Here is a 12,467-nt window from a genome sequence, read left to right as displayed (position 1 = left end):
ATTAAATTGTACATCAACAGTCGGGACAAGGGCTGGTCAAGTCACTGTTTCTCATAGTGTCCATTTCACTTCAGTAAGTTTCCTTTTTGGTGCTCAGTTAGTTGTTACCGATCAACAGTGTTGAATTCCTTCAAATTGTTAGGTTTGCGAAATTACTATTTTTGTTTGCCCTTTGTAATTTTTCTCCCTCTAAGTCTACATTATTGACTGATTTTTCATTTGATAGATATTTTCTAAAACAAAATCGTAATTCTCCATCATATATGTAGCTTTGTAGTTGTCCCTGAGTATTTCAATTATTACTTTAATACAAACAGTATATAATTATACCAACTTTATTTTATTGTGATACAAAAACCTTGTTCTGATATACCTGTTTTCCTTCATTATCCATTACATCATTACTATCATACACATTTCATCTTTATTGATAGACTCTTGAAAACTTATTGTACTTATTTTTCACATGTGTCTTTTCAATGTGATAGAAGAAAAGGGGTTTCACACAAAACTAAATTTATGTTTAATGTTCTAATTTCCTGTGTATTTAATTTTATGGGTGTTCTTTATCCCTTTACTTAAATTCTTATTTATCTATACTGTTCATCTCAGGCTGAAAGGTTCTTTCTAATATTACTTGTAGGCCTGGTCTGCTAACCACAACCTATTCTCCTGTTTACTGAAGCCTATTTTAATTCATCTTTTGTTTTGGAATATTTTAGTTGCACATACAATTCTTGATTTATAGCCACCCTCTCCTTCTTGCACATTAAATACATAATCTCAGTTGTTTTTCCTAGCTTCAATGATCTGGTGAATAATTAGCTCTTTTATGAAGAGTCATTTATTTCTAATGAATTGCTTTTCTCATGTGGCATTACATATTGTCTCTTTGATATTTAATTTGATTGACCATGACGTATATGAATATGGAATACTTTTAGTTTATACTATTGAAGCTTGTTGAGATTTTATAAATGCAAAAAGCAGATAGTAACTTTTCATAAACTTTGGGGGTATTGACCATCTTTCTTCAATATTTTTTGAGTGTCTCTCTTCTGTCTTTCTAGAACTCCTATTATGTAAATATTTATGATAGCCCCTAGGTGTCTGAGGCTCTGCTTACTTTTCCTCATTCTTTATTCTCCTTCTTATTCTGTCTAGATTATCCTAACTCAGTTATCTACATTATTCACTCAATGTTCTGATGTTTAATTTCTCTTGTGTATCTCATTTCAGTTATTCTACTTCACAGCTCCAAAATTTACATTTGGCTCTATTAAAAATAATTTGTTTGAATTGATAATCTCAACATATTGGGATAGTGTTGCTAACATACTTTATTTAAAATTTTATATTTATTTGAGAGGAAGAGACACATAAAAGAGAGAAAGATCTAGATAGTCATAATTTGCTGCTTTAGTCCTCAAATTCTTGTAATAAAATAACTGGGAGGAGGTAAAATTATGGTACTAGGAATTTAATTTACATCTTTCATGTGGGTGAGGGAGACTCAACTTCTAAAGTCATCACTACTGCCTCCAAGGACATCCATTATCAGAAAGCTAGAATCAGGTTTGAGAATTAGGATTTGAACCTAGGCACTCCAATGTATATCGCACATTCTTTTAATTCTTCACATAATTCTAGACATGATCATCATAGCTTATTTAAAATCTTCTTGTTGTTGGTTCAGTATCTCTGCTTCCCCAAGGTCATTTTCTATTGACTATATTATAATTTGCATGTGGAACATACTTCCCTATTTTTTTGTATATTTGTTTCTTTGTATATTTCATCTTATTGAAATATTGAAATGCAGCAGTTATGAAAATTAGATTCTGTTTCTTCCAAGATTGGTTAGTGCTGTTACTGTTAGGTCATATTTCTGAAAAATATATGTTAAACAGAATTATTTTGTGCTTGTGGTCACCGAGCTCTCTTCTTCTATAGATTAGTGGTCTGCTAACATTGGTATACTCATTTACGCAGACTCCTTGAACCAATAACTCTCCCAGCCTTTGATGAATGCCTCTGTATATATGGTTCAGACGTTTGCAGCTCAAATTTCTTTTCATTTTCTTGTTTTTAATTGAATATTAATGTCAGCCAAAGGTGAAAAATCAGGGACATCTCAGGTCATTCTTAAGCATGTACATAGATTTTATCACACACATCTATGCTTGTAGAGCTTCAGGGCATGCCAGATTTTCTGACATTCACTCATGGATACTTTGTTTCTCAGTTTTCCTTGTAAATATTTTTCATATCCCCTGAATAACCTCAACTGAAAGTGGCATCTCAGGTAGTTGTGATGGTAAACAATTGCTTTTGACTTTTTTCAAAACAATAGACTGGAGCTAGCAAAGCTCTGTGTCAGGTCAAATAAACAAACAGCCTTAATAATGGAATCAGCAACAGGAGTCACTGTGTACTTACACCCCATGTGGGATCTGTCCCTAATGTGTCGTCTAAAGCCAAGTGATGCTATAACTAGTACTGAAACAGTATTTTTATACTTTGCGTTTCTGTGTGGGCACAAACTGATGAGGTCTTTACTAATTATATACTGAATTGATCTTCTGTATATAAAGAGAATTGGAAATGAAAAAAAAACCTGGTGTTAAAATGGAAATGGCATAGAAAATTAATTAATTTGAAAAAAAATTATGTAGGATCTCTGTCTTTAATGTGCTGTACATTGCTATTTAATGCTATAACTAGTAATCCAATGGTAGTTTTTTCACTTTATGTTGCTATATGGGCAAAATGTTGAAATCTTTACCTAATATATACTAAACTGATCTTCTGTATATAAAGAGAATTGAAAATGAATCTTTACATGAATGGAAGGGGAAAGGGAGCGGGAAAGGGGAGGGTTGCGGGCGGGAGGGAAGTTATGGGGGGGGGGAAGCCATTGTAACCCATAAGCTATACTTTGGAAATTTATATTCATTAAATAAAAGTTTAATAAAAAAATGGAGTTTTATGGGGATAATCCAGTTCAAGTAATTACTATGATCTGAACGTGAGTCTTTTGAGGGTACACTATTCTGTTCCCAGGTGCTGGGCTTTTGGCTTACACACCTACCACAGTTTTAATCCACTGGGTTTTAGTCTATCATGGATCCAGGTTTAGCAAAATAGTATCAAGGAAACTTAGTACATAGTGTAAGCATCACGGAACTTTCTTTTACCATTGAAATATAGCCATGTTGATTTTTCTTTTTCTTTCTTTTTTTTTTTTTAAAGAAAATGCTTGAGCTAATTTTCAGGGTTCTGAAAAGGTATATTTTGACTATGTTTCAGTGTGGTTTTGAAAATTTCCATGGATTTTTAGATATTTTTACTCCACTATCCTAGAAATGCTTCTATTTTTCAACAGTCTTTTGGACAAATATCTCAGAACGTATGTTCTATTTATTCACAACTGAGAACTATCTCAAAAAGTATTTTATATTTATTCATTAATGAACTGTTGGGAGATGTTTCTGATCATTTTCCTAAAGATCTTGGTTTGCACCACATCATTTGCTACAGTACCCTTTAGCATTTATTATTCTTCTATTTGCCAATCATGAATCACATTAACTTTTCTTTCTCTATGAATGCCCGTGTTTTGCTTTCATTTTTTAAGTGGACTATCTCTGGAGAAAGAATTCTAGTGTGGGAACTATTTTTTTACCCCTCCCCTGGTCTTTAAGTGTTTATAGCATTCATTCTATTATCTGTGAGCTTCTACATTTTCATAAGTCAATAATAATTTTTAGTGTTGCAATTTTGTATGTAATGTAGATTTTTATCATCTGTACTGGTAAAATGTTCTAGTTATTAAATTAGATCATATTTTTGGAGTAAATTTTCTTTGTGCTAAATTTTTCTTGAATTTGTTCAGCTATATATCACATATATATCACATATTTTATTTTGTCTCCAATTTCACATATTTTATTTTAAATATTTATCTTTTCATTTACTTGAAAAGCACTGAGAGAGAGAGAGAGAGAGAGAGAGAAAATCAGTCAAGCCTGGGACAGGCTGAAGCCAGCAATTCAGAACTCAATCTAGGCCGGCGCCATAGCTCAATAGGCTAATCATCCACCTGCGGCACCGGCACACCAGGTTCTAGTCCCAGTCGGGGCACCGGATTCTGTCCCGGTTGCTCCTCTTCCAGTCCAGCTCTCTGCAGTGGCCTGGGAGTGCAGTGGAGGATGGCCCAGGTCCTTGGGCCCTGCACCCGCATGGGAGACCAGGAAAGGCACCTGGCTCCTGGCTTTGGATCAGCGTGGTGCGCCGGCTGCAGCGGCCATTTGGGGGTGAAGCAAGGGAAAAAGAAAGACCTTTCTCTCTGTCTCTCTGTCTCTCTGTCCCTCACACTTTCCACTCTGCCTGTCAAAAAAAAAAAAAAAAAAGAAAAAGAAAAGAAAAGAAAAGAAAAAGATGGCCGGTGCCGCGACTCAATTGGCTAATCCTCCACCTTGCGGCGCCAGCACACTGGGTTCTAGTCCCGGTCAGGGCGCTGGATTCTGTCCGGTTGCCCCTCTTCCAGGCCAGCTCTCTGCTGTGGCCCGGGAGTGCAGTGGAGGGTGGCCCAAGTGTTTGGGCCCTGCACCCGCATGGGAGACCAGAAGCACCTGGTTCCTGGCTTCGGATCAGCGCGGTGCACCAGCCGTGGCGGCCATTGAGGGTGAACCAACAGCAAAAGGAAGACCTTTCTCTCTGTCTCTCTCTCTCTCTCTCACTGTCCACTCTGCCTGTCAAAAAATAAAAAAAAAGAAAAAGAAAAAAAGAACTCAATCTTGATCTCCTCCAAGGATGGCAGAGCGATCATCTGCTACCTACCTGTGTGTGCGTTAGCAGGAAACTGGATTGGAAGAGGACTAGCCAAGATGGAAACCAGTAATCACATACAGATTGTCAGTATCTAGAAGCAATGTCTCAAACCCTGCACCAAAATGTTCTCCCTAAGTTAAACATATTTTAGGGCAACATTCCAGTAATCTATCACCTATGAGTTGGTTTTATGGATAAAGAGACATGTACACTAGTTTATAATTCAAGAAATTTTACAATCTAATATACCCCAAACACTATAAAATATCAAGTGGAATGTTTCAGAAAAGGATTCCATATCTCACATGAAAGTGAGGAAGGAGATAGAAAAAAAAAAGAAGAAACAAGAGAAAACAAATAAGTGGAAGAGTAAGCCCAAACATATTTTTAAAACCTTACCTAATTGATTTAATATTATCCTGATAATTGGCATGATAATTCCTTGATTTAACTTCTATGACCTTTTTGTGATTTTCTAATTGTATCTTAATGGAATATTGTACAGTAAATGTCTTTTGTCTGCTTTTACTGTACCATAGCTCTTACATTATAGGTCATTACTAATTTCAGTGTTTAGAATGTATCTTATTAGTATTACTATATCACTAAATTATAATTTATTATAACATGAATATTTTTATTTTAGTATTTTATCACTTGTATAAATCATCTGTGTCATAGTGAAAAACAGTCATAACAATATGAACCTACGGAAACATTTTGTTTGCTTTATCATCAACTGAATGACAATTTCCTTTTTCTTTTGCAAATCTTAGGTACACAGTTTCTCAGAACAATGTTTAACGATATAATCATTTTATATTCCTGCTAATATATTTTTTCATCTTTCTGAAGCACTTATATTATTAAATTATCCTATTGCTTTGATGTTGAAAGTGTAGCCCAAGCACAAGATTTTCTTGGCATTCCATTCTCAGTATAAAAATGAATTTTAAGTGTATTCATCCATTTGTGTTTTTTATTTTCCTTTCAATTTTGGTACAAATTTAATGAATAATTTTTCATGAAATAACATAGCAACTGGTTCTTACTTCCTTATTTCTTCAACCAATAAACCCAGTTTTATTGTATGTAAACAAGGTCTAATTTGTACTATAGCTAATAAATCCATTTTTATTTTTAATTTTGTCTTTGAATTTATTTCCAACAGATTTCTTTTTTTAAAAGCTTTTATTTAATGAATATAAATTTCCAATGTACAGCTTATGGATTACAATGGCTTCCCCCTCACATAACTTCCCTCCCACCCGCAACCCTCCCCTCTCCCGCTCCCTCTCCCCTTCCATTCACATCAAGATTCATTTTCAATTCTCTTTATATACAGAAGATCAATTTATGTATATATTAAGTATATAATTATGTATATATTAAGTAAATATTTCAATAGTTTGCACCCACATAGAAACACAAAGTGAAACATACTGTTTGAGTACTAGTTATAGCATTAAATCAAAATGTACAGCACATTAAGGACAGAGATCCCACATGAGGAGCAAGTGCACGGTGACTCCTGTTGTTGACCCAACAAACTGACACTCTAGTTTATGGCGCCAGTAACCACCCTAGGCTGTCGTCATGAGTTGCCAAGGCTATGGAAGCCTTCCAAGTTCGCCGACTCTGATCATATTTAGACAAGGTCATAAAAGACAGGGTGAGGATAGTAACCAATGATCCTAAGAGTGGCATTAACCAGGTCTGAATAATTATACAGCATTAAGTGGGGAAGAGGACCATCAGTACACACAGGTTGGGAGTAGAGCCATTGGTGGTAGAGTAGAGGTTATGATTACAAAGGAATGAGGCCCAAGTGCACTAGACAGGGTCTAGAACAAAGGACAGAGTCATTATTAGAGGAGCTAAGAAAGGTGCTGTCTAAGCTACAATTAAGTTTTCTGATTGAGAGGCAAATAGAACCTGACAGAAGGGGCTTGATAATAATCTGTTGGGCTTTAGGACTTGTAAGTTAAGAGGCCCAGACCTACCTATCTCTTCACATGGGGTACATCCTAAGGGAGGTGTGAACCTCCTAGGGGAAGGTACTCTGATGACTTTCATTACTTGGCTGGCCTGGGAGGAGAGCTGGCCAAGTAAAGACAGGGGGATCTCTAACAAGAAATTTACAGTTCTGCCTGCAATGTTGCTGACCCTACTTGACCATCCCCTCAGCTGCAGTGGTCACTTTGGAAGTTGGGCTGAGTGAAGGGCTTTTCAGCTTAGAGCCAGTAAGATCTGTGGCTCTGACCTGGGCATCCTTTGACTCCAGGGCAGGTCCATTTCCAGTGATCCAACTCTTGGCAGAGCTGCCAGGGCTCTTCACAAGCTGACTTCTGCTGAAGCCCAGGCTTACCACATTGAAAGCCACTGCAGTGGACTGGCCTGTTGGGTCTCCTTGAGGGCAGATCACTGTACAGATCAGCCATTAATAGGCCTGCCACCCATTGCTTCTGATGCCTAGCTTTCTTTTCCTCCTGGTTTTTGTTCAAGCAGACCAGAGGATGCAAGTAGTCACAGGCATGTTCTGTAGTAGTTTTTCTAAGGTAGACAATGCCCATGAGGAACATTATATTCTCACTTAAAAACTTCTTTCCCTTTGGTCTGAAAGGGAGGTTTTTTTCTACTTACTGTTTACTTTGCTGATGGCGAAGTAAATCTAGCTATGAGATTATAATTTAAGCTCTTATTTTGGCTATGCTATTACAGAAAAATGTTAGCCGTCTCTTTTATAAGGTCTAAAGATTAAATTGTGTGTCCTACAGATTCCTTTATAATAGAATTAGTTTCCTACCTTGAGGAGAATAGAGAAATGAAAGAACAAGTTTATTTCCAACAGATTTCTACATCATAAATGTTCCATTTTATAATACTTTTTTAAAACTTATTTGACAGGTAGAGTTATAGACAGTGAGAAAGAGACAGAGAGAAAGGTCTTCCTTCCGTTGGTTCACTCCCCAAATGGCCACCATGGCCAGCACTGTGCCAATCTGAATCCAGAAGCCAGGTGCTTCTGCCTGGTCTCCCATGCGGGTGCAGGGGCCCAAGCACTTGGGCCATCCTCCACTGCCCTCCTGGGCCACAGCAGAGTGCTGGACTGGAAGAAGATCAACCAGGACTAGAACCTGGCACCAACATGGGATGCCGGCATCGCAGGTGGAGGATTAACCAAGTGAGCCACCGCGCCGACCCCTGTGTAATAATACTTTTACCACTGTGACACCTAGGCCCTTTGGCTCAGATTTGTAATTGTGAGGTCATTGACCCTTAATTTCTGTAATTTCTCATGACCACTTTCTTGCACACACTTTCAGAGAACCATCTTAGTCTAGTGCAAACATTTTCCTTTTACAGGTTTTTACGTTTTGTATGTCTTGAGTTCAATGAAACAGTAAATTTGCACTCCATTGTTAAATTTTAAAGAGTATCTCGAGATAAAGGTACCATTCCTTGAAAAATTACCTAAAAATTATTATTAATTTTGTTTTATTTACATGTGTTCTTTCAGAGTTCTAATTTTTATTTATTATTTAATTTTTTTTTTATTTTTTGACAGGCAGAGTGGACAGTGAGAGAGAGACAGAGAGAAAGGTCTTCCTTTTGCTGTTGGTTCACCCTCCAATGGCCACCGTGGCTGGCATGCTGCGGCCAGCGCATCGTGCTGATCCGAAGGCAGGAGCCAGGTGCTTCTCCTGGTCTCCCTTGCGGGTTCAGGGCCCAAGGACTTGGGCCATCCTCCACTGCACTCCCCAGGCCATAGCAGAGAGCTGGCCTGGAAGAGGGGCAACCGGGACAGAATCAGGTGCCCCAACCCGGACTAGAACCCGGTGTTTCGGCCACACAAGGTGGAGGATTAGCCTATTGAGCCACGGCGCTGGCCATATTTATTTATTTTTAAATTTATTTTAAAAAGATTTGATTTCTTTATTTGAGAGACAAAGAGAGGAGAGAAAGAGAGAAAGGTCTTCCATCTACTGGTTCACTCCCCAAATGGCTGCAGTGGCCAGAGCTGGGCTGATCTGAAGCCAGGATCCAGGAGTTTCTTCCAGGTCTCCCAAGCAGTTGCAGGGCTTCAAGCACTTGGATCAACTTTTACTGCTTTGTCAGGCATATGAGAGAGCTGGATCAGAAGAGTAGCAGCTGGGACCTGAACCAGTGCCCATTTGGGATGCTGACGCTGCAGGCAGAGGCTTAGCCTGTTTCACTACAGTTTCAGCCCCAGTTTCATTTTTTATTAAATTGTGATGAATTATTTTTCACCAAACCCCTTTTCTATGTATATACTTGCAACATTATTATTGTTCATAACCTCCACTCTACCACCAATGGCTCTACTCCCAACCTGTGTGTACTGATGGTCCTCTTCCCCACTTAATGCTGTATAATTATTCAGACCTGGTTAATGCCACTCTTAGGATCATTGGTTACTATCCTCACCCTGTCTTTTATGACCTTGTCTAAATATGATCAGAGTCGGCGAACTTGGAAGGCTTCCATAGCCTTGGCAACTCATGACGACAGCCTAGGGTGGTTACTGGCGCCATAAACTAGAGTGTCAATTTGTTGGGTCAACAACAGGAGTCACTGTGCACTTGCTCTTCATGTGGGATCTCTGTCCTTAATGTGCTGTACATTTTGATTTAATGCTATAACTAATACTCAAACAGTATGTTTCACTTTGTGTTCCCATGTGGTTTGCAAACTGTTGAAATCTTTACTTAATATATACTAAATTGATCTTCGGTATATAAAGAGAATTGAAAGTGAATCTTGATGTGCATGGAAGGGGACAGGGAGCGGGAGAGGGGAGGGTTGCGGGTAGGAGGGAAGTTATGGGAGGGGGAATCCATTGTAATCCATAAGCTGTACATTATAAATTTATATTCATTAAATAAAAGTTAAAAAAAGAATGTTTCTTAAGAAACAGCACAAAAAAATTAGACAATCTAATATAATTGGACAAGTTTTCTCCTGTCTCCACACATTCCCACCTGGGTACCCTGAATTGCAACTGAATATTAGCTACCCATTTTGGATGAGACACAGCCTTTCCCAAACCACCACAGTCCCCACACTGCTTGATCCTCTCATTCTGGTTCAATATTTAAGATAGCCAATGTAGTACAATTGATACCCCAAGAAAATCTCCTATACCCCTTCATACACCCATGGATTATTATGAGAGAAATTCACAAATCACATTGTTCGATCAGAACACCTCTCACTGAAAGAGAAAATGTTAGACCTCACTTTATGAAAATAGCCAAAATATTATTAGCACAGCCAAATTATGAACAGTTCTTTATTCTGTCTTTTGTTGTTGTTGCATAAATTTAAGGTTAGACCACAATGTTTTGATGCACATGAAATGCCACCCTATTCATTTCTAAAATTTCTCTCCATGTTACCCACCCCAAGCAATTTTGTATCTCTGCCTGGTGAATTAAGGAGAGACACATAGGAAGTGTCAGCTTGGGAAAGCAGGGTGCGAAGTAGAAATATGAAAAGGATTATATGATATCTAGAATATAATATATGTAATTATTTCATATATTTTTGTAATGGCTTTGTCCTTTACATTTCTCTGAAATTTTTTAAATGGACAGGAATTTACTAAACCCCTAAATTAACTCTGAACCCAAAGTACAGTTTGCTACTCTCATTATTTCGTAAGTGAGTCAACAGATAGAGGTTAAATACCTTATGCAAAGTTACAGAGATAGTAATAGGGATATCATGGAGATACTATGTAAACACATTTCGATTGTGAGAGAAGCACATAACATCTGAGTGGAAAAAAAGGTGGAGAGTTCTCACGCAGAATCCAAGATAAGCTGTTACTAGCTTAAGATAGCCTGTCATAGCTATATGAAGTTTTCTGTAGTCTTCACGGTAATCACAAAGCAAGATGCATAAGATACACCAAAGATGAAGTAAACAAGCACATCTGGGTTGTGGAGCAGTGGGTTAAGCTGCCATTTGAAAAATGAGCAGCCCATATCAGAGTGCAGGAGAGAGCTCAGGCTGCTCCAATTCTGACTTAGCTTCCGGTTGGCACACCTGGGAAAGCAGCCAAAGATGGTCCAAGTGCTTGGGCCCTTGCTACCCATGTGGGAAACTCAGACGGAGTTCCAGGCTCCTGGCTTCAGACTGGCCCAGCCCCAGCCATAGTGGCCATTTGGGGAGTGAACCAGAGGATGGATGTCCTCTTTCTCTGTCTCTTCTCTCTCTCTCTCCCTCTCTCTCTCTCTCTGCCTTTCAAAGAACTAAATTCAAAATCACAGAACACCTGCAAAATGGAAGAATACAACTAAGGGTATAAAAACATTCAAAGACAACTAATGTAATTGCAATAGTAACTCTTTACTGTCAGTAATTACCTAACAAAACACTAAATGAATCTCTGCAAAGCAAAGGCAAAGTGGATGACTGGATTAAATGAATTATCCAACTCCATGATACTTATAAGAGACCCACAAAGTTTCAAAGATTTATGTAGACTCAAAGTAAAGTGACATCCCATACATATCATAAGCTAAAGACAGTATAGGTGCCTGTATCTTTATCAAAGAAAACAGAAAAAAGATTTTGCCTTTCAGTCAAAAACAGTAAAAAGCGACATGGAAGCATACTGGATGATGATAAAGAAATCAATCAAGAGGATATGAAAATTATAAATATAAATGCCTGAGTATACAAAGCAAATATCAACAGAGCATGGAGCTGAAATAGACAGCAACACAATGATGGCAGGAGAGTTTAGTATGCTATACTCAACAATGGACAGAACATCAAGACACAAAAGCTATAAGGAAGCACTGAACTTGGACTACACATGAGATAAAGTGGTCTTAACAGACATTAAGTAACACGTTCTGCCCAGCAGCACGGACTATACATTCTTCTCAGGCACACAGGGACCAGTCTCCAGGACACATCCTATGTTAGGTCACCAAGCCAAGCGTTAAGAAATTCTTTGTTTGTCCAGATTCCCTGTCCAGGGATGACATTTCATCCCTCAGTTCTTCAACAGAGATTGTGTCAAGGACTCCTCTCAGCTCCAGTCAGGGGCTGGCCCCAGCACTGACTCATACCTATCCTGTTCCCTGCTCTACTTGAGCCTGTTCCTCCTATGAGTAACTGATAGTCTCCTGAGCACCTCCTCTTCCTTCAAGCCAGCTAACTCTATGGTCTTCCACAATGACACTCATCCTGTCCTTTAGCTCCAAGAGTGGCAAAACATGATAAAGGATAATTTAGGAATTCAGTGGGAAACTTGAGATCTCACTCAACTGGCTCACGTGAGATCTAGCCCTTCCTAGCACCCTGCTCCTATTTCTACTTTTCGTACTTCAGGCTTTCCTTCACCTCCATCAAATCCCATGACACATCCCCTTTCAACACTTCTTTTTTTATATTTGGGTTTTAGGTATTTATTTACAAAGTTCTTACTAATATAACTGCTTTTAAAATACAGCAAAAAAGGGGTTATATACTAATCTCTGAAGTGGTACATAGATAGCATAGAAAAAAACCTCTTGGTGAGTTAAACAATTAAAGCAGATGACTACAAATTGTTATGTGATAATTAAACATTTGCCTTACTCCCATACATATAGGAA

The sequence above is a fragment of the Lepus europaeus genome, chromosome X (assembly GCF_033115175.1).
Source record: "Lepus europaeus isolate LE1 chromosome X, mLepTim1.pri, whole genome shotgun sequence".
Lineage (NCBI taxonomy): Eukaryota > Metazoa > Chordata > Mammalia > Lagomorpha > Leporidae > Lepus > Lepus europaeus.
Note: the sequence above shows the minus strand (reverse complement) of the source record.